The 26,987-nt window shown below is 41.1% G+C and overlaps 1 long non-coding RNA gene across 6 annotated transcripts in view; it reads left to right on the forward strand.

The window, feature by feature from the left end:
- Positions 1 to 26,987, forward strand: part of LOC113995174 — a 62,691-nt gene that overhangs the window by 5,773 nt on the left and 29,931 nt on the right. For 4 of the 6 annotated variants that reach the window (XR_003543287.2, XR_005564683.1, XR_005564684.1 and 1 more), the window contains exon 1: positions 21,167 to 21,378. This is a non-coding gene — a long non-coding RNA (uncharacterized LOC113995174). Of the gene's footprint in view, positions 1 to 1,418; positions 1,563 to 5,880; positions 5,971 to 21,166; positions 21,379 to 26,987 lie in introns of those variants that run through there. The other 2 variants (XR_005564681.1, XR_005564682.1) reach the window with 2 other exon arrangements.

Raw genomic sequence — 26,987 nt, forward strand, 5'->3', positions numbered from 1 at the left:
AACGGCTTTGGTGGACATCTTAGAATCTTTAATTAACAAATTACTCTATTAACACACACATTGTTTTCCAGGTGAGTGAGATCATTTGCCTCTAGGGCTTTTTTTTCCATATGCCTTCTGTTCCTCCAGCAAAATATGTAACAAATTGAAGTATTTATTTTGATTACATAAAGCACATGGGCATACAATTATATGAAAAGAAAGATGACATTTGTTGCCTGCCTTCCCTTAGGCCCCTGCAGGTTTGCCCTTCACTGAAAAAAAACAAGGCATAAAGTCATTAGAGTGCATGCTTTTTTTCTCTGCACATTACATTTTTGGAAGGGTGTTTTTAAAGCAAAAGCTTTTACTAGAAATAATGGGATAATGATAATTTACAAAATATCGCTAAGATAGCAAGTTTTTCCTCCCAAAAGTTTTAGAGTCTTTCATATGTCGATTGTGTGACCATTTTGAAGCTTTTAAGAATGCATGTATTTAATGTCATCAAATGAATATAATTTTTATTAAAATGTAATAAAATATGTTAAATATTCATGCAAATATACTCAGTTTAGTGCTTAATTTCTTTAGTTGTTTGTTCATTATTTTATGCTTTATTAAGCAATTAATTTACATTTGAATCCCTTCCTTATATATCTTGTGGGGACACTGTCTGTACTGTGAAAGAGTTTCTCAGCATATATTTGACTAGAAGAGCTCCTGTTCCATTGCAGTCTCAATATTGATTGGAGCAGTAAATGAAACGTTGGGAGACAAAGTTAGCTGGCATTAGTAAAATGACAGCACTTACAAATTATGTAGAATCACCAGGCATTTTTTGAAGTATATTTTTATAGTGAAACGTGCAGAGAAATTTGTTCGGAAGAAGTTCAGAGAAAATGAATTTGAAATAAGGTCAGGAGTGTGTGAAACAGTTTTGAAGAAGAGTTTCCAAGTCTTGGTTGCCTTTGTTTTGTCCTTCATGGGACATGGATGTAATCCCTGTTGTGATGGTGCTCTTTTATTCCACATCCTCTTGTCTTGAGGAATTTTTTCCTTCTTACATGTCTTGAGGTAGCTGTTTAAGATGAGGGCTCCTCAATTCATCCAGACCTGACTTCTCTGCATGTTTCAGGTCTTTCTTCTGGTATTTCTTCTGGATATCTTGCAGGAAATCATCCTGGGGAACTCAGGCATAGCCCATGCTCTGGTTCCTCACCTCTGCCATCCACAGGTGAGGAAGATGGGTTGGATCTGGATTCATGATAACAACAGGTGGTTCCTCCTGTAGATTGTTTACTGGTGCTGAATAAAAATGGCTACATAAACCACTGTTTAGATGAAGACGATGGAAATTTTTTGTTCAAATGTAGAATTTTATTAGTGGTTTCTTTCCTATTGATACCTATTGGAAAACATGCAGTTTGTCTTCCCAGTCTCAGGAAGAAACCTGTCACCTCTACAGAAGACTAAGCTCCAAGACACCGACCAAGACAACATCATGAAACCACAGACGTGGAATTCTACAGAGTCGTTACTGGACTTGTTTTTCAGAGCCTAAACTTTCCATCCTGTTTCAGGTAAAAATATATTCCATGTTTTTTTCACTACTATAAGCTATAGAAGAACATGCCTTTATGTACCTGTGTGTGTTTGTGAGCTTTTGTATTTCTATACATCTACATAAAATCTATTTCTAGCATAAACAGTGTGTTTGTTACGTGTATTTCTCATTGAGGTACTTTGTATTGCAACACCTGCTGCCCTGGTATTTTGCTGTGGGAGGGAGGGCTGTGATGAGTGCTATCTTCCATATTATTAAATGATAACGTGAGCATTTGCTGGCATGTCACAGGAGCAAAAAGTGACTTGTAGCTCCCTTGAAAATTCACATGCGTTTTATTGGTGCTTGAGAAAATAACACACATCTCCACTGCAGCTCCAGTCATTTTACTGATTGCTAAAGGATTTCCCCTCTATTACCTCTGCATTTTCTGTGTTGCCAGGTGTGAAATGAACAGAATCATAAAGTCAGGCTGTTTTGGAGAATAAAAACAACAGCACAGTCTGTGCTGATGAAATGGCAGCACAGTGAAATAGAAAAATGCTAGCAGCTATTGGCAATGCAACATATGTGATAGTACAGTGTGAAAGACATGTTTACCAACTATTGCAATTAAAAGCAGTTCTAATATATATTACAGGATCAGGAAAATATTTCATCTTGTCCTTAAATTTAAGTATGTGCTAAAGTCTGAGAGCGGTAGGAGTGCTACACACCTTGCTTAAAAGTAATATTGATATTTAAGTGTTCCTTAAATATTGCTGGTTTGCCAGGAACTGACATGTGTGCTAGTTGCAATAGGGGTTTCAGCAGTTACAAGATCATATGCTTGATTCAATTCCAGGTAAACCAGTCAGACCTTATTTTATATTCCCATTGAATTGAATAGCAGTTGACAAAAATGATATGTGGTTGTGGAAACGGTGTTTAAAACTTGGCCTGATCAAAGCTGTCTTGTAGACAGGATGAGGTACCTGAGGTTGAGGTACAAATGTGCCTAATTACAGAGTGAAGAAAAAAGCTAGCTTTATGGGAAGCCAGACGAAATACTTGGATAGGTGAAAGCTGTTTATTTAATAATTTGCAGCACAAAAAAACCCATCTGGGACAATTCTTGCAAAGGACAGTGAAGCTGAGAAGTCTCGCTAAGTGATAGGAACATTTCCCCTGAATGTATGACTCATGCAGTTCTGTATCAGCACAGCAGAAAGCGTAGCCAAAAGAAGAGCAGGAGAGGCACTAATTCACTCAAATGACCCTCACCTGGGACCCCCATCCACCCCTGCAAGGGAGTCTATTTAAGCTCGGCCTGAGTGCTCCTGCTGTGCCCTGGCAGTAACATCATCAGACGGATCCCTCTTCCTGGAGGTGCGAGTTTCATAGACAGCCTAGGTGAGAAAGTGGTGAGTAATGTGCTGTGGCTGGAGCTGTGTGTTCTGGCTGCCTGATCTATGAATAGGATAACACTTCGTTCAGACAAGGTGCAAACACTCTAAATATAGTACAGACATGTAGAGTAAAAGAAGAGATTTCATTAAGATTTCTTTTGGAAATATAAAGTGTTAACAAAATAATGTGTTTCCTCTGTTTAAAAAAAAAAAAAAAGTTGTGAGAAATTACTTGTGAAAACCTTGCATAAAGACAAACTAGACTGAAAAGCCTAACAGCTACTACAACAGCAACAGAAAGAAGCATAAGACCTGAAGCTCTCTGAAAGTTGTTGAGGAATTCATGGGGTGCAGGTAGCGTGGGGTGCAGCTGCAGTGGGAGCTGCAGGTGGTGCTCTGGGTGGAAGCCCAAGGCAAGATACCTTGAACTGCTGCCCCTCTGCATGACACAGGGCATGGGGACCTGTAGCCCAGCCAGGTAAGGGACACCCAGAGACAAGGCAGGAGCTGAGGGCTCAGGAGGAAGAGCGAGACTTGTGCTTGGACTGTGAGGGGATAAAAGCCCGGGGGGGTCCCTTGTGTGAGGTCCCTTCTTGGAGGCTCCAGCTCGGGTTGTTATTTTGTTGTCTCGTAATTGCACTAAGATTAAATTTTTTAGGGTGTCTGAGACTCTGCTGAAGGAAACCTTATTTGACTGTGAGTGGGGTGTGTGGGGAGTCGAGTGGGGACCTGCTGGGTCACTGGAGCTGCCCACTGTGAAGGGCATTCGGTCCCAGCAGTGAAAGTCTCTGGTACTGGGAGTAGGACTGCCAGAGTGCCTCCTGTATGGTCAGAGAAGTTTCCTTAACAAAGTTTTAGATATATAATCACTGTAGGAAGCACCTTGACCTGTATTTACTCAAACAGCCCCCTCAGGCCATTGCTAGAGCAGACAGGGGTTGGGGTGAGCCTTTGCCATGACTCAGCCTGGCCATCATTGTCTGAGTCATAAAACAGTGACAGGTGGACAAGAAGGGGAGAGAGGGAGAAAGAGTTTACCCATTATTGCAGTCAAAGCATCAGAAAGAGATTAGCTGGTCTGGGTTGTAATAATTAAAGTTTTGTGTGTTGTTCTTACACAAACATGAAAATTTCCTGGACCCACAACCTCTGAAGTAAGTGGCAAGCTGGGGGCAACACATCTTTCCTGTTTAGTCTTGTTCCTCATTTTAGGAGGGAGGAATAACGAGCTGACAAGCAGCACCTGGGACACCTTTGTCTAGACACGATTGTTTACTCTTTATGGGAGAGCCTGTTCATCAGTGTCTGTGTGTGTACAGTTGCTAATGCAACAGAAACCTCTTCCTGATGTACAAACAATACAAAGAAATAACATTTAATTATAATCCATTAGGATTTATAGCCTCTGAGGGGGAAGAAATGAATATGAGAAGCTTATTTGTAAGTGAGGTCAGACAAGGAGGAAGCTGCTGGAAAAAGCTATCAGTGAACCCTTATTGTCTTTTGAAGAGAGGCTCTAAGTATTTGTAATCTTCTGCATTAGAAAGAAAGTGATGTTTTTCTGCTTATGAGGTCTGGAATAGGCAAGTGTTTAACATGTTGGACCATTAAGAGGATAAGTAGAGCATAAACATCTATGAAGGGAAATGGAAGACAGGCTAAGGAATTCCTAGTGAGACTTTGGTTGGTTTTGTTTGTTTGATTTTCTTTGTGCCTTTGCATTTGAGTTGTGTTTTTAACAGAACATCTTTAATTCTTGCACTGTAAATATATTGGAGAACACAACAAGGCCGATGCAGTTTAGGTGCTTTATAGTCCTTTTGGTAGGTGCAAAACTGTGGTTTGGACCTTTTTGCCCTCGTGTTTTTTGTTGGTTTTTTTGTTGTTGTTGTTGTTTCTTGATGTCATCATCAGTTGTGAATTTTCCTTACCAGCCCCTTCTGAGGTCGTGATCTAGTTTAACGTGGAGTTTGATGCCCTGTGTTGTTCTGATGGCTTTGTGTTTGAGCACAGATAAATGTAGATTCCTGACTTTGTTACCGTCTCCATTTCGGTGCTGTGCTCTTGGCACGTGAGCGAGTAGCAGCAGATGCCATCCAAGTATAAGGTGGCGTTTGGCACCCGTGTGCCAGTGCCCTCACAGAGGAGGGGCTTTCTGCAGAAGTGGCACAGCTCACAAACTGCCCATCTAAACTCATTTTGCTTGGCACTGAGAAGCTGGCACCGTCGCGGGCGAGCGGGCACCGTGCCACCGCGGCAGATGGGGCTGAGGGAAGGGAGGCGTTCGGGAGCCTTGTCCAAGCACGGAGTGCACGTGTCCGAGGGCAGGCTTTCCAGCCAGCAGCATGGAAATGGCTCCCTGTCCTGGGCTCCCAGCTCGAGTTCGAGAGGCTCAGTGATAGATTTTGAGATGTCAGTTCTGGTTTCAAAATGTCTTATAGTTATCTCGCTCTTGACGAAATGATTTCAGCCTGGACGAGATGCAGTTATGCGGGAGGGTCTGAGAATTGTAACCACAGGCTAACAGACTTATGGTCTGTGTGATACCATAAACGATGTGGTCTGCTTAATATTTGGGGAGGTATTAAAAATTACAAGCTAATTGCAAGGGTGTAGATTGTTCTAACCATTTGAAAATAGGTGCAAATATGTGCACCTGAGTTTGTTCGTGGTGCTGGTAGAAAAGGCAATGTTTGAGATTAAACTAGCATTGCAATCCATAATTGCCTGTTTGTTCCTTACCCTGGTCACAACAATGGTGTGGTTTTTGAAGCAGAACAGAAGTGAAGCATTTTGTGAAGCTGGTTGCCATGCCTGTGACCCAGCAGGGCTCCTGAATGCCCCCTTTATCACCCAGTAAAAACCTTGAACTCCCACACTGAGTCATATGTCATGTATTTAAAAGCAATAAATACTCTTTAAATTAAAAACCCCTGTTATTTCCAGGGTCTGCACCCAGGTGGGTATGCAAGCAATGAGACATCCATTCAACAAGACCAGGGAGTCAAAGATAACAGTTCCTCCCAGCCTTCTCAGGTAAATATTGCTTTACAGAAAAGCATGATCATCTTAGAGGCAGTTCATATTCTGGATAAACCCTTTTTGGCTTTTTGAACTGCTATAAGAATAAGCTTAATGTTAAACTGAGGCTGGAACAATGGAAATGACAAACTAAGAGGTATGGACTGACTTGTGGAATTCCTTGCTCTGTCTGTAGTTGTTGGATAGGGCAGTTGTTATTCTCATCAAAGCAGCAATTCAATGACATTAATATCACTGTATTGGCATTAATTGCTTTTTTGCTGTTCTGTCATTTCAGGAAATGTAATTTTTCATACCCTCACTGAAGCACCATAGTAAATAGAATAACCATAATATTTTTGATTTTTTTTTTTTGGAAGTTTTATTCATACAAAGTTTTCTTGAAAGATAGAAATAACATACTTGGGGCCTGATTGATACAGTTTTTTGGTCTGGTTGGTTTAGTGTTTTGTTTCTTTTAATCAGCTCCCGAATGAGAATGTCATTTGGGATAGTGCTAACAGCTTAAATATGAATTTTTCCTCTCTCAGCAGATATCTATAAAATTATATAACACAGAAGTAACTTGCCCTGAAAGTAATAAAGTCAGTCACTAAAATTAGTAAAATTAAGTATAAATATATAGGCTGAAGAGGGGACTTTGTAATCATTATAGCATCATGTTACTCATGCCTGGTATCAGTCTCTGCTGATAACTCTGGGGAGCAGTTTGGGATGCCCAGTTGCAGGCAGTGCCCCCAGGAACTCTGGCAGTTGGTGTGGGACAGTCCCCAGCACTGTCCCTGCAGCCTTGGCTCCCTCTGCCACCTCTAAATGCTAAAAAAGCACCACCCTGCCTGCTGTGCAGACCTCATGCTACAGGGAGTTTTCGGGGGGGAAAAAATATCAAATGCAAACAATAACTATATTGGGGCCCCGAGGAGACCTTGGGTCTTGTTTGGTTGGTGCCACTCAGCTTAATGTAGCAGTTTCATTTTGCAGTACAGGCAAACCTCTGGGGCTGATTGCATTACCAGCTACACAGGGCTTGGAATGAGGTTTTCAAAAGTCACTGTATGATCTGTTCAGGCTGAAGAGATCAACATCCTAATACCCTCAGACACTTGGCTTATTTTTTTTTTTCTTCAGGGCAAAAGGATTTCAAATATTATCCCAAACCTCTGGCTACCTGTCAGATAATACTTTCCCCAGGAAATATAGAACAAAACCAAACTTTAACAGAGCTGCTGAATTTACTTTCAGCTTTGGGATTCACTACAGTGCCCCTTACACAGGTCTTGCATCTTGACTTGTGTGCTACAGAACCATAAATAACAACAGCAAGGAATTAACTGGGGATCTGTTCTCCTCCAACACTGGAAAGAAAAGGGAAAGCTGAGTCTGGTTAAGACAAAGAACACAATCACAGCTAAAAAACCCCTCCCCTTTTAATAATACTTTAATTGCATTGCCATGTAGCAGTATTTCTTGTAGCTGGAGAGCATCAACACATTACACAAATCTTGCTGCCCGAATGGTAATTAATGCCCATTCATAGAAATATATTGCTAATATGTTTAGCTTTCATAGTGAGAGCTAGCATATTATTTTAGGATGGGGGGTTTTTTTGGCCTTCAGTGTGGTGCTGCATATTAAGGGTTTTTTTTTTCCCTCAGCTATTCCATTACCAGAATGAAATGCCACCAGTTAATAGGATGGCAGCGTAAATGTCACGAGCTGAAGGGACCACAGGAATGTGTATTTGCCACATGTAGAAGCAGTACTTTATTACAGCGCAATGTGGAATTTATGAGCATTGCTATAATATTCTAGATATGCCTCTCTGGTAATATCTGACATATATCAGTGCTAAAAGTCAGGATACTGCAAAATCAGCTGCCTTTTGCTCTCTGTACCTTTCCTAGATTCTATGGAGCTATATAGTCCCAGTAATGCACTGTCAACTACAGCAGGTAAAACTAGCCCCTGCATATTATTTATTGGCCTGTGAATGCAGATTGCATACACACTTTATTACCTGCTAATTTACCACCCGCTGGCTGAAGGATGGCCAAAGTCTACTATTTGTTTTATAGGAATTCATTATGCCATTAACCTTTCACTCCCCTAGGCCACGAGGAAGAGTTTCTTCTGTTAAATCACTCCCGTAATAATGCTCTACAAATGAAAACAATGACTTATTGCACCCCACAAAGCCTAATAAATGTAAATTATATCCTAACGCTCTGCACGTTGGGAATGATTGTATGTACGACTAGTTACTCTTTCCTAAGACTGTTTTGGTCTCTGAAACATGAATAGGAATCATGCCCTACGTTACACCTGTGTTACACCCAGTTTTGATGCTTGGGGTAACACTTTCATGTTTTGCATTGTAATAGCAGGGGACATCGTTGAAGGGGATGTGGCTTTTGTATTTAGTTAATTTTTTGTAAGGAGGAAGAAAAAGAGAGACAAATGCAGTTGCCTTACCCTAACAGCTGAAGTGACAGTTGATATTTTATTCCTTTATTTTTGTGGTAAGAAGTCCTTGAAGGAAAGTTGGTGCAATTTTGAATGCAACCAGTGGTTGTTTCATTTGAAAGCCAGTCTGTTTGGAACAGGTATTCCATACTCCACTGCTGGTGGCTATTTGCTGTAGGACAGGTCTGTGCAGCCTGCTGTGCTCTATGGAAGGATCTGATGCATTCCTGTGGTACCACTTGAGCAAACTCATGAGGATATTTCAGCTGGGCCTGGCCCAGGATTATTTTAAGAAATAATTTTAAGGTTTTGACCAGAAGTTTGATCTAGGTTTGCTGAAGCGCTTGGGAGGCTGAGATTCCTTGCTGGTATAAACCCAGCCTGTGTTAGAAAATGAAATGTTGAGCAGGGTTCTGTGAGGTCAGAAAGGCCTGCCCTCTGTGCCATGACCATCCCCACGAGGAAGAGCAGATGGGCTATAGTTGTAGATGACTCCTTTCTAAGGGGAACAGACATTCCTCTCCTCCAGAATTTCCTAGCCTGGTACAACCCTTGGACTATGGCCCATCAACGTTCTCCCATGTGGATGGCAATGAGGGCACAACACATAGTCCAAAGGTGACTTTTTATATTCCCCCCTCTCCCAGTCAAAGCAAAATTCTGCAAATTTTCTGGTGGTTCAATAAATGTTTTGTGACAGGGTACCTCTGCAATGAGTGCAGCATGACACTCTGTCACTTCTGTACTTTCTGCGCCTTTCTGATAACCTCACAAAATCTCTCATACCCAGTTCAAGCATTGCCAATTAAAAAGAAAAAAATCCTTGATACCAGTGACATTCAGAGAGCCTGCTGATTTTTTAAGCTAGTGATTAAGAACTCTCTGAAATAGTTTCACACATGGTTTGTAAATCCTCAGTCAGAGCTTTTCCATCAGTGCCGCTGTGAAATATTTCTCCTTGGCTTTGCAAATGTTTTAACAATTCCTTTGCGGGAAATCTCTGTCTTGACAATGAAATAATCTCTTTCTTCTTGTAAATGTTTATTTTTTACAAATCCCAGAGCTAGTAGTCAATGACTGTAACGTAGCACTGCAGTAGATAGAGGTCAACCTAGAATATGACCAAGGTAAACTAAATATCCTGAAGTTTCCTCCCCTCGGAAAAAGATGCAATTCAGTAGTTTCTTGTGCTTAGACCACAAAATGCAAAGGTGTAGATGATCTGATCAGAATGGCAACATCTGTTTACACAATTTAAATTGATCACATAAAACAGCAATTAACAGGGTAGTCTTTTCCCTGTTTAATAAATGTTGCATGTCTGGGAGGATTACAGAAAATAAAGACATTTATTCTGTTGATTTACAGAATGGAATTAGTACAGCCCATTTCTATCCTTCGAACAGTTTGTATCTGGAGGGGCAGGAGAAGAACCAGTGTTGAACTTCTCTGAATCTCGAATCTATGTTGCTGCCATCTTGCTCTTAGTGATGCTGTTCTCCTCTAATTTTTTCCTTTAGCTATGGAGTTGGATTTTGTAATAAAAAGAAAGAGAAAACTGCAAAGTATTTATGCAGATGTTACTAGAAGTAACACTTCGATTTCTATGGCCTATTCTAAGTCCCAGCTAACAGCGGATGTGTTGATTTGTAGTTTGGGTCACAACTTGGCTTAAAAATTTTGGTGAGCAACTCTAAATGAAAGTAGTAACCCATTTGTATTCCTGCCAATAGAGCTAAATGATATGTTCAGAATTTATACCCAAAGAGCCCAGAGGAGGAGTCCCTTGAGCAGTTGGATAGCTATGCTATGCTTTCCTCGAAGTAAGTTTGCTTCTAGATCATTTGATAGGGAATAATCCAGTTTAATCACACGCTTGAGGGGTAGGAAATTACTTCAATTAGAGTCTCTTTATTGTTAGTCTGATAACTCTTGTTCATCTTCTAGTTTAACACCGTTTGTTTATTTTAAATGGGACTCAGCTGTTGTGATCCAGGTATTAATAAAATTACAGTTTACACATCTTTATCTGAAAAAATAGAGATGGTCAGTAGCATAACTGCAGTATTTCATATCCAATCCTGAGCCAGGGTGACAGTTCAGTTGTTGAAAGGCTTCTTTGTTCTTTCAGTTGCTTGATTTTTCAAAGAAAACTTTTTGCACTCACACTTTTTCTTCTTCTGTCCCACTTGTCCAACACATTTCAATAGCTTCTATATTTATTGGCTTGTTTCAGCCAAACTTGGCAACTCTGTCTGAACTGAGGTCTCATAGGTGTGAAGTGCCAATGGTTTTCATTAAAATTGCTAGTTTGGCATGTGCTTTAGTGTGCCTTTTGCTGAAGGTGCAAACATTAGTCACTCTGCCTGCCATCAGTCTTATGGCCCCCGAGTACCCAAAAGGCTCTGGGCACAGCGTGGGTCTGTCAAGTGATGAAACAAATAAAGGTGCACAGAAGAAGCTGAGAACCACGTAGAGGTCCTGCTGGAACAAAAGGAAAATGGATGTTTGTCAGAGAAGATTGTTTGTCACAGTAAGATGCAGGAGGAGCTGGGGAAGGGAAGATCAGCAGGTGAGACAGGAGGCAAAGGAGCTTGGTTTGCAGTAGTAACTGGGTTAACAGTTTGCAGACAGGGTAGAAGATGGATGTCTCAGGTGTGTAGGAAATCAGGCTTCATTAGCTCTTCTCCTTGCAGAAAAACATGTTATTAATTGCCTTTGGTCTCCAGGGGAACCACTAGCCTCGTTTGAAACTTTGCTGCTGCTTATTGTCTGAACGCTGAGGCACGCTCTGAACAGAGGGATGTCTTTGATGCTGATAGATCAAACTCTGCACTGAAATCTGCTGAGATGAGGAAGCCTGAATCAGCAAAGCCAACTTTTAAGGAAAAACAGAGATCCCTCTGTGGAATAAAGGAACAAGTGCTGCCAGAGACTGGAAATATGAAGTCTGTGCTCTTTAATGCTCAGCACTCTCTGGGGTCCAGCCAGCAGCCTGGAGGACAGAGGAGATATTACTTGAGGATTTCCAGTCAAGGAGGAAAAGAGCCCTAAGTGGCTGTGTGTGGGAGTGCAAGGACAACCTGTCATGATGTGTGGTTAGTGCTGGTTTGCAGGCTTGGAATACACGAAGCAGCAGCGTTGGTAAATGCTCTACAGTGCAAGGGAAAATTGCCCGGGACTTTGTTTTCCTGTAACTGCTAGTGCATTTTGAACCTGTATATTTAGTTTGAGGCTTTACACCTGTCCTTTTGGGTAAGAATTCTGACACTAAGAACTGTCTTCTGCACAGATGAAGTCTAAATCAAGGGTTTATTTCCTATCTCCTGCTGCGGACGTCTGGGAGAGGGCAGGAAAAAACACTGCGTTATCTTGGAGGAGAAGTAGTTTCCAGCTCTGATTTCGTTCTCAGACTTCTTCAACTCACACTCTACTACTCTTTGCCTTTTTCTTTCGCCATAATCACCTGATACAGATCTGTTTATTATTTGCAAAGCTAGCAAGTTTGTAGGTGTGACTGCTGAAGGTGTATGACCTGAATGATTAGAAGCTGCTTATTTACAGGGAAACACATTTACATTCATAAACCCATCCTCTGTGCTTCTCCAAAGGATTACATGATATGTTTGTCTCTGTGAGATCCTCTGGACCCTCTGTGATGAAATCTCCAACTAGATGGGTTTAGTGCTGCAAGCCTTGTGGCACAGTTATCCAAGCCCCAGGCAAGCTTGACACACTCACTGCAGCGTTTGCCTCTCACGTTGCTTCCAGAGACAGTTTGAGAAAAAGCAAAGGTGGAATTTGCTTTGAATTACTACTCTCTTTTACAGAATTCATGTAGCTGGACAATATTTCGGAAGAAAGGGATAGGCCTAGGTATAAAGCATACACTACTGTGTGACTGATTGGTATTAATTGATTATTTTTTAGCATAGTACAGTTGATAATGGTGTTTAAATTTTAGTTGGTATATCATAACTGTGAAACAGGAGAGGCCTCAATTAGACAGTACCATAATTAGGTGTTCAAGACATGACTGGACGTGGTACTCAGTGCTACAGTCTAGTTGACCATGTGGTGATCAGTCACTGGTCAGACTCGACGATTTCAGAGGTCTTTTCCAACCTAAATGAATCTGTGATTCTGTGTGATAATAGCTTAGAAGCAAAAGAAATTCTGGAAGATTAGTCACTGGAATTCTTATTTTGTGGAGACTTTGGAAAGGCATTAAAACAGACAAGTACATTAACAAACTTAAAATAAGCTTTTTATTACTTAATATTTTTTCACTGAAATTCAAAGCTTTGGCACTCTAAGTAAAGCAGAAAGTGGAAATCTCAGCAGCACTGCATTAATTTTTCAAGCCCTAATGTGCCAGACAGGGAATAAGTTATTACATCTGTTGCCCTCTGGGAGGAAGAATGAAAAGCACAAAAATGATTCTTCGCTGTTAGGCTGGAATAACTGAATAATAGCTGATACAAGCAGCAGAAAAGCTTGCAGCAGCTTTTGTGTCATCATTAGGAGTGAACATTTCTCCGTGTAACTAGTGTAGCAAGATTAGGAAACATGGCAGGGCTTATTTGTTCTTCTCATGAGGCCCTTCACAATTATGGGAGAATTTCAAACGAGTACCTCGTGCGCAGCTGCCGATAATCTGTGTGAGATGCTCCTTTTTTTCATGTTGACTTTGCAGCCGGTCCGTGTCGCTTCCGGGATCCACAGGCGAAAATCCAGTTGTCTGTGGCAAGTTTATGAGAGCAATATGGCACTTCAAGCTGTGGTGCCTCTGGGTAGGTGAGGGCTTTGTTTACCAGAAGCCGGGGCTCTTGGGTGGACTCCTGGAGATGGTGAACTGAGTCCATAAAATCCTTGTCTCTCTGACAGGGAGAAGCATTTTCTGAGTTCTTTAGTGACTTGTTTTCCGAGAGAGCGAGCCCAGGAGGCCTCTTATTAATGATTGTCTTCTCTGTAAATATACTCATAAAACTTTTTAAGTACCGTGATAACACGGCAGATAAACAGAAGGATAATCCCAGAGGAAGGTGTGGGGATTACTTTTGTGTCCTTGAGCTCATTTGGGAATGAAGGTACCAAAGCACCGTCTCCATGCTTCACTGGTGACTCAAGTTGAAGTATCTCAGCCTTTAGTCATCCCAAGGAGGTATGAAAGGCTTCAGTAACAGGGAATGGAGCCGAGGAAGAAAAGCACTGTGGGTTCTCAGAAGGCTCTGCATCTGCCCATCTCCTTGGAATATCAGGTGTTATTGTGGCATGTGGATCAAGAAAGCCACGTGGATAACAAGGGTAAAAGCACTTTAGGCCTTTTCAAATCAGTCTGCCCTTCGTTGAAAAGACAATTAGAATGCAATGTATAGATTTTTATCTTCGCCTCTGATCGATCTTCAGATATCTTTATACAGCACACTTTGCTGTGGGTGCCGTTGGCTTGTGAGTCAAAGCAAGCTCATTTCACCTGATGGAACTGATTGCACACCCATTGCTCTAATGAATACTGAACTGATATTGTTTCTCTGGCATGACTGTGCCTTGTCAGGAGTTCATCTGAGGTCTGGGAGGCAGAAGGCTGTGGCAGTTTACTGTGCTGCAGGATGTAATGTATAAACAAAGGCTATTTTAGGGCTGATGTGAGCTAATAGAGAAGGTAAGTGCAAATTAAAGCTTATGGAAACATTCTGTCTCTGATCTATTGCAAGCACTATCTAACTGTATTTGGGTATTGAGGCAGACTGGGGATAGTCCTCTACTGTTCCCTGCATGCATTCTTTAATTTTCTTAATACTTTTTTATTTGCACTGGGCAATGCCAGGGCAGCTGTCAGTATGTGGATTCAGCTGAAATCAGCTGTTTTAAACTTGGTTCACCACTCTATTCAATTAAGGGTTGTTGGAAAGCTTCCATATGTTCTGTGTAGACTAGCTATGCCTTAAGCCTTATGTAGCTGACTTTGACAGTTTGTCACTAAATCATGACAGGCCATGTGCTCTTATAAAATATATCAACATTGTCCTTTAAAAACCGTGTAGCAATTCTGCTGTGACACGGTTAGAATGAGGAGGCTTCCTGGTCACAAGCACCTTATGCAGCTCTGGCAGTATGGAACAGTGGTGCATCAAATGTGAAATCATTTGTATGTAAACACAGAACAAGCCTGTATTTTATTTGGTGTGTAAACACGCATAAAGCCAAAAAACTTTTTCAATGCCTCTGCCTCTCTACTGGCTTGTAATTAGCCTTATGTATTGGACTAAACATCAAACCCCCAAATCACGTGCAAATTAGTCTTTCGTTCTTGAGATCTGCTTGCCTTTGGAGGTGAACTGTAGCTAAAGGCATCCAACAGCTCAGGAAAGGGAAGATCCGCGAGTGCTAAGAGTAAACCAATTGTAATAAGGGGGAGATTTTTCTACTGTCAAGGGTAATCTGTCTCAGAGGTAGATTAGCACTGACACATCCCCTTTAGACAAGAAGCTCAGAACTGACAGCCATTTGGAATTCTGTCTGGAAACGCTGTCAACACCTACACGTCACGAGAAAAAAGAAACGTGGTCTCTTGGCTGCCTGCAGTTGCAACCATCTGCTTGGATGACGGATTCCTGCTCAGGGCTGGGTTGGAGTAGTTCACTAGGACTTCATGGGTGCCAAGCAGCAATGGCTTGAAAAGAGCAGACTGTGTGTCTCAACACACACTGTACGGTTTATTAGGAGCCCTCATTCTGCATGACTGCAGCAGCATCACACACTCCTTGGGTTGCTGGCATTTGTTGATACTCACAGAGACAAAAAAACCAGATTTTGGGGGACCTTGTAGCTCCCAAAATGCGGTGCAGTGGGCACCTCAATCTTAAAACCCAAATGTCCTTAGGAGAGCCATCTCCTGAAATTGCTGGATGAATAGGAGAAATCACTGCCTTTTCACCACCCACTGAATCAACTGGAATTTATGACATGAAAATGCTCATTCGGTTCCAGGATGGGAGAAGTCAGTCAGAATACCTAATTACGTGGATATTGAATGTGGACAAAGTACTCTTTAAAAAAAAAAATTAAATAAAATTTAGCTGTGCTACAGAAGGGGTGAGATCTGCATAGCTGGAAGGCAATGCAGCTGTAAGGAATTTTATTCATATGTTGTGGATTTTATTTACAGTTTTGTTTGACACTTAGCAACAGAATTATTTAACTTTAGAAAAAATGACTGGTCATTATTATTTCACTAGATCTTCATTATACTAATTCTAATTCTTATCTTATTAACTTTTTCATTTTTTCTTAAAAATCTTCCAGAAAAAAAGAAAATCCAGTAATGTCATAGCTGAATGAAGCAACATCAGTTCTAGCCAGAAATGTAGTCACTGTGTCACTGCTGTTCTCTTTCGTGCTGCTGGGGAATGATTGTACATAGCATTAAATCCCCCCAGAATCAAAGCAACATGTATTTCCTACTCTTGTGGAAAGACTGTATGCTCCAAATTACCCACTATGAATACAGGCAATGGCTCTGTGACACTGAGAAAATTGAGATCTCTCTGTTTTGCACACGGTTCCATCCTTCCTTATTTTGAAACAAGTAGTATATTTGGCCTTTCTGTTAAAGGTCTGCTGTTATCTGGCCTTTTTCCTTGGAAGCCCAATTACTTTTTGTGTGTACCTGTCTTTACTCCTGCATTTTTTTAAACGTGTTTACCTTTCCATTATGCTTTCATAGTTTCCTTCTTCTTCTGTCTCCTTGGTTTTTAACATGAATATGTTGGTGACTGAATAATGCCACCACCAACTCCTGAACAAGTAGAAAAAAAAGCTGTTTGGTTTTGTTGTTTTTTTTTTTTTTCTTTTATTTATGTTTTGATTAAATTGCTTCAGAGTTATAAAACACAGAAGTGACTTTCAGCCCTTCCTACACCCATCAGCTGCCTGTGCTGGAGGAGTGTCCTCCACCCCTGCTCTCTGTGTAAGCAGGGGGTTCAGGTGAGCAGCTGTTTTCTCCTCCCTCAGCTGGAATTCACCACGGTGGGAGATGGAGTTCATGTTCAGGGCAGCAGTGGCCAAGCATAAGCACCATCAGGGAATTCAGCCAAAGCACGCTGAAAGCCATGCAAAGGGTTTGATGGTGTATTCCAGAGAATTACTACATGGAGATGGCATCTATATTCCAGGATTTCTCGGCATTACATGTCAAAGTTTTCTGAGGTTACTCGTTGAAGTAAATATTCTCTACTTCTCCCGTTTCCAAGAACCTTTTACCCTTGACTAGACAAATGATGACATTGCCGTGTTACTAATCTTGCTGATTTTCACGGTGTTTGATAAACGCTTTGGAACAGATTTCATCACATCCAGCAGATTTAATGCTTCTTTAGATAAGGCAAGTGCCTAACAGTAACACTTTTCTCAGTCAATTCAACTACAAGTAAATACTGTGTGTGATTATAGGATTAAATCTGAAGCAAAAGCTTGGTTTTGTAAGCAGTTAAAAATCTCTTGTTGAAGCTTTTCTTTCTCTCTTTTGCTGTAACAAATGGACTCATTTTTCCTTGACAGGTTTTCAGTTATAAAAGCTGATTGTAGGCTAAAAAACCCACCTTCTTGGGAGAATTAAAATTTCCCCTTTAAAGGATCATTTTTAAAAATGGAAATGCACTTGATTCTGGAAAATTTCAACTTTATTTGTTCCAAATCTCCCTGCAAATCTATTTTTCAGCTCTATCCATTTTTCCTTTTCATACTCGTGAAAGTTGCCATAGCTACGTGTAAATTGCTGATAATTTCACTCAGTTAAGAAAAAAAAGCTTCTTTTTCCCCAATTAAATCTCAGTAGTTATGAAGAAAGATGTTGTTACTTGTAACAAAAAGGTTTCCTCTTCTGCCCCCCACCCTCTTGTTCTCATTGTGTCTATTAAAGCAGCAATAGTTTTCTGACTCATATTTACCTGATGATTCAGAACCTCAGACATGAGATTCCATAATCAGCAATTGCCACAGTGGGTGTTAATATCTGTGTGGGATATGGTAAAGCCTGGAAATCTATAATGCCCAGCATGTTACATCAGGCTCCAAGAAAGAAGTCCTGTTCCCTGGTTTTGTCCTCTGTAATGTAACACAGGATAGAAATATCACGGGGATATCCAGTATAACGTGGCAGGGAAGGAGAGCTCAAGGCAAGGTTAGAATCCACTTGCTGCCCTTTGCTGCTTTTCTTCCAGGAGCTTGAAAGCCAAAGAGCTTTGTTATGGATCTCACTGAATGAACTGCACAAAATTTTTATTTCATCAGAGAAGAGAAAGCCACAGCAGTTCAATTCTCCTCTTGAACAGTTCCATTTTAATTCAATAGTTGCAGCAAACAAAAAGCCTTCCTTACACACAGCTTTAGTGATATCACACCAAGCATAGCCCAAAACACTGTTGGAGTGGCTTCCTAAAACTGTTACTGGACTTCCAAAGCCGTGATTTACCCATGCACTCCCTCAAAAATTTCAGCAGTGAATCAAACGTATTGTTTTCGGTTTCTACAGAGATAGAGCAGGAGCACTCATAAAATCAGCTGGTTTGTCTTGGCTGATGAACAGATGAGGGAAATATCATCCCAAACTTTATAGCTGCTTCAGAACCAACACCAGTGAAGTACTTTAGTCCAGTGTCTTAAGGACACTGCAGAGCAAGGCAGGATTTGAGGGCTGTGTTATCGTTTCTGAGGCTGTTTTGGTAACGCTGATTAATTATATGAATCTTTCTCTAACATGTTTCTTAGGAAAATGCAAAGACATCATATATTTTTTGCTATAAGGGTGGTGAGACACTGGCCCAGGTTGCCCAGAGAAGCTGTGGGTGCTTCATCCCTGGCAGTGTTCGAGGCCAGGCTGGATGGGGCTCTGGGTTGGCTGGATGGACCAACCTTATGGAAGGGGGATTGAAGCTGAACAACCTTTAGGGTCCTTTCCAACCCACACCATTCTGTGATTCTATGGTTCTATGATATAAGTAAATGTTACTTTTGAAGCACACATTAAACCACGTTGCTTCCAAGTGTGCCACACAGTGGGCAAAACTAACACTGGCAATATTTCCAGACATATGTTTTCTATATGCAGAGGTGCAAAAGGTGGACAGACAAACACAGATGTATCAGCATTTGGTTTGGCATCTCTCTTTTCATTTTTTTTTTTTTTAATTTTAATTTGTGTATGTGGTGGGCTTAATCAAGCAGAGTGCAAATGATGGGTGTAGCTTGATCTACAGCACACATGCAACTTTTAGAAGTGCTTGCAGTGCTTACAAGTATGTGCAACAGCATATAAAACCCCTTGGAAGGTAGATGTTGCTGAGGTAGAGAGTCCATTCTAAAAAAACCATCAAGTCATCATATAATTCCATGGAATGTTTGATGACATGGTATTTTCTTCATGGGAAATGCAATAATGCACTAAAATGATTGGATTGTATCCTTTATATCATTTTAAGGGAATTATAGTCAGGTTTGCAGTTAATGCACGTTAGTGCTTGGCAAAGATCATATCTGTTTTAATTGAGGATTTATTTTAGTCTTTCTCACATTGTCACGAGGGTATCCAAAGGAAACCCTTCCTTAGATGAACAGGACACTTCCATTCCATTTGTGTTGGACTTCACTAGTAAGTAGAGAATGTGATCTGCAGTTCACTGCAGCGAGTGCAGACGTGTTGTTAAAGCTGAATATTCAAGTTAAGTAATTCTGGAACTAAATACACGCTGTAAAACACGTGTGTCAAATTTAAAATGCCAATAACACCGCTATTATTATTTGGCTATTTTTGCTAGAATTATTTTCCCTCCTTCAAAAGCAGTAGGCTAAAGTGTGTTGTCTGGCAGGTGTCTCCAATTTTACCATGTTTAAAGGATATGGGAACTTTAACAGTACCATAGGGAAATTTGATACTTTTTCATCCCCTCACTCACATGGTTTGTGACTGTTTGATTTGGAAAACTGGCTGATCCCTTTTCTCTGATGTCTGCTTTCACCATCTTCATCTCTTCAGAAAAAAAGATCTGTAAGAATTTTCAAAAAAAAGGAAGCCATGTAGGGTTTTAGGAATCTCAGCTTACACTTTAGATGTTTGACAGGATGAGGAATATAATTCATGTATAACAACAAAAGGAAATGATACATATTCTTTCTTCTGAAATGCTGTCTGCTCAAGAGACTTTTAAAATGAACATTGGAAAGGACCCCTTGTAAAAGGCTTGTTTTCTTTTGACAAGGTATAAGGTTGCTTTCTCTTTTCTTTTCCTTTAAGAAAAAGGAACAAATTCATTTTTCCTGTTTAGACTCACTTGAGGTGGAGCAAAAGGAATAAAATGGCTTAATTACTTGTATGGTAACTTTTGTTTTTCTGCAGAAGAATGCACATGTGTATATGAAAACTTTTATTAATAATTCTCAGGTGTGTGGCAGAAATACCATCTTCTGTGTCAGTTAAAACATCCAAGTTATTTGTTTCATTACATGCAGTATAATTGCACTTCATCCTTCTGGTTTCAACAGCTGAATATTGTACTGCACTTCCTTTAAGTAGATGCTACAGAAGAGTTGTAACTGAACTTCAGTAAGTGAACTTTCAAGCTGTTGTGGGACATCTGTGTACCCAGCTATGCAGAGAACTTTCTAGAGAGTGGCTGTGAAGCTCAGATCTCACTCTGGGTTCTGAATTGGAAGACATTGTCTCTAATATTTCACGTTTTCATTTCAAAGGCATTACCAGGAGAGCTGTGGTTGCAGATATGGGGCAGCAATCCCACCTGTGCAAAGCTGTGCTGGTGACTGCCCTGTGTGCCAAAGGAGGAGGAGGTTCCACCTTAGCAGCAGTTTTTAAAACAAGTGCTTAAAAAGAGGGAAAAGTTCAGCAAGTTAAAAGGGTGGTTTTTTTTAAACAAAAAAGATCCAGACAAATCAGGGGTCTGGATTGGTGGCCAGCCCTCCAGGCAGGACCAGGCTGGACACACCCTCACCAGCTTCACCTGGCCTTCCACCGACACCTGTGGTCCATCAGCCCAGAAGCTTATTTAAGCTCCAGCCTGAAGGTTCAAACTTGGATAGAATGGGTTTAAACACATCCTCCACTTTGGCCACAACAACCCCCTGCAGCGCTACAAGCTGGGGACAGAGTGGCTGGAGAGCAGCCAGGCAGGAAGGGACCTGGGAGTTTGGATTGACAGGAAGCTGAACAGGAGCCAGAGTGTGCCCAGGTGGCCAAGAAGGCCAATGGATCCTGGCCTGGCTCAGGAACAGTGTGGCCAACAGGTCCAAGGAAGTGATTCTTGCCCTGGACTCAGCGCTGGTGAGGCCACCCCTGGAGTGCTGTGTCCAGTTCTGGGCCCCTCAGTTCAGGAAGGACATGGAGGGAGCTGGGGTTGTTCAGCCTGGAGAAGAGGAGGCTCAGGGGAGACCTCCTCACTCTCTATAACTCCCTGACAGGAGGTTGTAGCCAGGTGGGGGTTGGTCTCTTTTCCCAGGCAACGATCAGCAGGACGAGAGGGCTCGGTCTTAAGCTGTGCCAGGGGAGGTTTAGGTTGGATATTAGGAAGAATTTCTTTCCAGAGAGGGTAATCAGGCATTGGAATGGGCTGCCCAGGGAAGTGGTGGATTCTCCGTCCCTGGAGGTTTTTAGGATAAGATTGGATGTGGCATCAGTGCCATGGGCTGGGAACCGCAGCGGGGTTGGATTAAGGGTTGGACTTGATGATCTCAGAGGTCCCTTCCAACCCAGCTGATTCTGTGATTCTATATCTGTTCCTTGTCCTGAGTTATTGTTTGGATTTCCTGGACTGCCTTTGTACCTGGCTTGTAACCCTGCCTTTGCTGAGGATCTCTGGACTGTGGATTGGTTTTGTTGCTGTCATCATCCCTGCTCTGCTCACCTGGATCAGAAGCCCCACCTGGGAGGTCAGTGCCTCATATTTTTAAGAACAGAGAGGTGGAGTGACTTTATATATAAACTGTGATTTTCCTAAGCACCAAGCAAGACAAATGTGTGTTGCCTTTACCAAAGTGCTTAGGCTTTAAATCTCTGCTTGGAATTCAGCAGGCTTATTTGGTAGCAGTTAGTTGGTAGCACTTCAGCAAGTGCTGTAGCACAGCTGTCTTTCTTGGGTGAAATATGAATTATCTGGAGTTTGGTAGTGAATTGAAATGAAATGTGGTTAAGAAATGTATTCCAACAGAAGGGGTTTAATGGCTTAGTAGTTCAAAATAATTTGAGTGTGTATGGGAAAGTCAAAAGATATGTTACCTTCCACAATGTTTTTTCTCCTGAAGCAGTTTTAAGCTTAGCATGTGCAGATTCAATTCACCACCTACTTAAATGAATCAGATTCAGTAGGAAAATCTCTGAGCTTGCTCTGCCGAGAGCTGTGCGAGTGTAAAACGTCAGGAGGCTGCAGTTCCCTAATTTCTGAATGAGTGAGGCACATGCTGTTTTTCCTAAGGAGGGAGAGAGCTTCAGGGAGGTCTTTTAAATGCTCAGGCTGAGCTATGACATGCTGTCTAGCTTTTTGCTTGGAAACTAAACTGCTGTTAATATTTCCGGATCCCAACTGAGTGTTGGGATGGTGTTGGATGCCTGTTGTTAGCTCTGGATGCTCTGGGAGGTGGCAGGACATCAGCACTGTGAGGTTTTTACCTTACAGCTGCCTGTACCAGAGAATTAAAATTTCAGCCCTCACAGGTACACCTGACTGCTCAGCTATGGTTTATGAGCAAAGGGGTGCTCAGAAAGAGGGCTGGCAACAGGATTCTGGGAGGATGCACACATGCAAAAAGCCCCCTAAAATACAGATTTAGAGACAATCCTTGCACATCAGCTTCTAACTGCTTTCATCAGGCCCAAGATTTGATACTAGCTGGCACTACAGAGAAGAGCCTGTGAATGCTTACTTCTTTCTGCTGAAGGGAGTTTGCACTTCATAGAGCACAAGTCTCCTGTAATTTGAAGAAAGTTCCTTTCTAACCAGACTGGCTTTCCCTTGGGAAAAAGAACCACTGTCCTACCCAGCCATTGGACTTGCATCATTGTCCTTGAATGTTTTATTTGTAAAAACAAAGTTCATACAAAGGCCCCACATGAAAAAGATCGCTTACAAGGAGCTGTATTGATGGTCCTTTGGTCTCTTTGCTGTGTTTTTGAGATGTAGCTTTTTTTGATGTTTTAGCTGCTTGTTATGCCATGATGTAAAGCATAGTGACAGCTATATTTACACTAGCTGTAAATCTGGTTTTGTAAACACCAGATGAAACTTAAACTTGGACACTGGCATATTCCTCAAACTGTCAGTTCTGTGACAAAAACAGTTCTGTCCAGAAATGCAATGACACTGGTTGAATCTGCACGGATGGTTAAGAACCTTGGTTAATAAGGTTAAGGGATGTGATGTGAATTATACCTGGTCTCCTTATTTATTGCCATTCCAATATGTGTATAGATAGGTGCATGGCCACCAGCATCCATCCCTGTCAATGAAGAGGGGGAAAAAAAAAACATAGGGGAAAAGTTTTAAGGCAGTAGAGTTTGGGAAAAGCAAGTGTGACATGTTGTTCTCCAGTGGCCTGTTCCATAGGCCATGACTAATACAACAAAATTGTCTTAGAGACTGGATGGAAGATGTTTTCAATTTAACTTTCTAAGCAAGCTGGGGCTACACACTCCTGCTCTCCTATCCAGCTGCTCAGGAACACTGAGATGTGCCCTCAAGTAAATCTGGGTGGGATTGCTTCCATGCAACACAGAGACAAGGAAGGCCAGCTATTGAATATGCATTGTGTCCCTGGGTTCCCTTTGATTGCCAACTCATAAAATCACATATTCCTGAGTAATGAATAAATTATACTGATCTGAATAAATGATACAGATTCAGCCCAAGGCTCTTCCCCTATGAGCAAATTGGCACTTTGCTGTCCCAACGATAATGGGCTGGCACTGGACCATTCCCATTATAAATGGTGTAGGATATGGCTAGACTTACTAAACCAGGCTTCTGGCAGAGCATGGAAAGGATTGAAGCACTGGCTTCTGGCAGAGGTTACTGGGGAGTGATGAAGCATATTCCACACCTCCCAAACTCGTGGTAGTAGAAGGAAGCAGGAACAGCCCTGGTTTCTCAGCCCTCCAGCACAGCCAAGATGCTGCTGTCATTGTGCTGCTCTTGGAAAGATGTCAGTCAGTGAAGGACTTGGCTCTGAGGTAGATTTAAAATCAAGCTGAAGTTGTCAGTGCATATTGCTCAGGTAGTTGGGAGTCTGGGTTCAGTAACAAGACATTTGCTCGGTGTCTGCTCAAGGCCTGTGCACCCAGCAACAGAGTCTTCAACACCTGATACACTATTCAAGCAATAATTCAACTCAGTCAAACCTCTGATGATTTGTGGGGTGGGATGGGGGCACTGCAGTGTTGTGTCTGACTGCTGGGAATGCAGTTAGAGACTTGGGTGAAGGAAAAGATAAACCAAACCCAGCTTCAATAAGGCATTGTGGGATGTGGAAGACCAAGGGTTATAGAAGTCAGGAAGTGCAAACAACTTATTTGAAGCCTGAACGTTAAAATTGACTGCCCTTAAGTTCTAAGGGACCATTTCCCATTTTGTTCTTAGATTGTCCTGCTTTGCTGACATTCCTTAATAACTAGTAAATTTTATTGCTTTCAGTAGAAAAATTGAACTACTGCAGAAGGGCTTTGAGAGGGTTTTGTTTAGGACTGTGGTTCATTTAGTTTGGGTTTTGGTGATGGTGTTTTTGGTCCTCCCCCTCCCCCCAAATGATTATAGTACTATGGGAATAATGCACGTTCTGTAGTAAATTCATGTAAATACATTAAAGGTTGTAAGTCATTAAATTAGAATGTCAGGAAAAAACGCTTGAAGGTAAATGCCTGCTAAATAATACAAACATTAACAAATATTATCTTTCAAGTGAAGAGACAAATTCTTCAACTAAAACGATACTTAAGGAAAATTATTCTGTTTTAATGGGATATTGAGAAAGAGAAAATAACAGGAAATGTGAGAACCATAGGGGCTGTTCAGTCCAGCAGAAAAACTGTTTACATATGTGATCCATAAACCAGAAAGGAGTGAGTTAATGTTGCAGTGGCCAGATCTCAGCATCAATTGCCCCCATCTAGGCAGTCCTGTATCTTCTTGAGGGTTAAGAAGCATTTCCTTCTGAGATTTCTTGACTCTGAAAGTCATGAAGTGACTGTGAAGTTGTTGAAGTGACTGAAACTTCCTTGATCAACCTGTAGACCTCACCTTGTACAAATTCAGGGAGCCGGGGAGTGATCCATATGCTTTTTTAATCTTATACTGGATATTTGAATAAGAACTTTAATGTCTTTCAGATGTTTAAAACTAATTCTTCTCACAGCAAATGTCAGGAAGAATCCTAATCACTCTCAGGGAAAAGTACGAATTTATTTTTTGGAACATTAACTTCAAGTGCCATAAATACAATAGATATAGTAAATAACTGTTCAGGGATTTTTTTTTTTTATAAGCAAATGTAAAAGCAGATTTTTCTTGGATGCATTTTTTCCTTGATATAGTTTCTTAAGCTACTTGAAGTCCTCACAAGACTTTGCATATAATATTATCCTTATTGTATTGCTGGAAAATTTGGTCTCTGAGAGTTTTTGTGGAAAAAAATGAGATAGACACTTAGGTGCCTTTGGTGAAGTAATATACTATTGGATCATTGAAAATAGAATAAATTTGGAACTGAGAAATACTATTCCATGTGAGAAAACGTACTTCAAAGCCTCTTGTGGTTTAATGTACTGTCTAATATTTTCTGGGCTAGGTTGCTCTTGAACTGTACGGTGGTAGTAGGGTATGTTGCATATTAAATAGGTTTATAATAAAATCAGAAAACTAATTGTGCCCAGCTGGTATCTTGGCAGACTTAGAACATTGATCCATCATTTGTGTTTACAGTCTTATTTGTGACAACTATCAAAGTTTATTCCTGCTTTAATTTCAGAAGTGTTATTTCTGTCTGGCATACACTTCTCTATTGTCTTTCCAAGTCCACGTGAAGTAACCACTGTTAGTGCAGCTAAAATGAAAACAGTATAGTTTTTATACCACGCTTTCCTAAGTGTTAATGAGTTATATGTGCAGCCTTGTCAATTCTCCATCCAATGAGCCCAGATTGTGTTGTTCCCATTCCTTCCAGTATGTGCAGTGAGGATGTCATATATCACACAATTTATCAATTAGGTGGCATATTTTTTCACCCTTGTTAATGAAAGGAAGGGGACAAGCCAACCTCATAAGTTGTGTGGGCTTCTTTCCTTTCTTTCATGTTCTGTAGCTGACAAAATGTTCCTTACTCATATGTTCAGTTTTTCTTGCAAAATTCCTCTCGGGACTTCCCTGCTTACATCTTTAACAACTGAAGGATTAGGACAAGATTTTCAGAGATGTGCAACTTCCTTGAAAGCTAGGCTAAAAATCTATCTCCATCAGGTTAATTGTTCTAAAAGAGATAATCTTATAGCAAGGCTTTTGGAGATTAACCAAACTAGATGGTGTAGTATTTTCCTACTGTTGCTACATAAAGTACTTCCTAATAGAAATAATACAGTTCTGGAGGATGCTGAGTACAGGTGACTAACTGCTGCAAGTATCGATTAGTTAGCAATCAAAAATAATTCCTGATTGAAGTTTTGTGTTGCATTAATAACTCATTATCTACCACAAGTGTGGATTTGAGATTATGTGAGCCTTGAGTGGTTACCCCATTAGAACCTCAGCTATGCAGCATTTGCTTCCTTATCATAAAATTCCTAAGTCTCTAACACAGACCACTCTTGCCTGTTGTATCCATGCATGTTTTCTGGTCCAAAATACATTGAAATAAGCTATAACCTGATATTGTGTGTATCTGCAGTAGTGTAAATTGCAGGTATAATTGGGGCAGAGCAGAAAGAAACCAAATGTGCCAAATAACTCTAAAGTCGGGCACACGCTTTGCTGCACAGTGTGTTGGATGTTCTGGACTTCACACATCCCCAATTTTGGGGATGAACAGCCCCCACCAAATGCCTTAGAGCTGCTGCAGATGTGGTTTGACTGCAGAACAGTTGTAAAAGGTCAGACAGGGTAGGATTTAACATCTATACATCACCCAATTCCTGGCTGCCTGTTGAAGCGCTGGCTGGGTTACTCACAGCGTGCAGGAATGCATGAGCTGCACTGGGTGTTAATGAGAACTAAGGTGTTTCCTTCACCATATTTGCATGTGGAATTTGCTTCAAAGAAGATAGTTGGAATAATAAGGAGCATTAGCAATATTGTTAATTGCTATGTGATTATAATTAAAACGTACTAAAGCTGATTAATGACTTCTGGAGATTGTTAACGTGTCGTTCAGTATTAACTGCACTGGTGTGGTGAGGTAAAGGGATGGGAGGATGGCATCATGAAGCATCCCCTGAATTTGATTAATGAGAAGTCAGACATGCCAAAAAAAAAAAAAAGACTATCTGTTCATTCCCAGGTAGA

This window comes from Pipra filicauda, unplaced genomic scaffold (genome assembly GCF_003945595.2).
Source record: "Pipra filicauda isolate LSUMZ 115617 unplaced genomic scaffold, ASM394559v2 scaffold348_size1222971_pilon, whole genome shotgun sequence".
In the NCBI taxonomy this organism is placed as follows: domain Eukaryota; kingdom Metazoa; phylum Chordata; class Aves; order Passeriformes; family Pipridae; genus Pipra; species Pipra filicauda.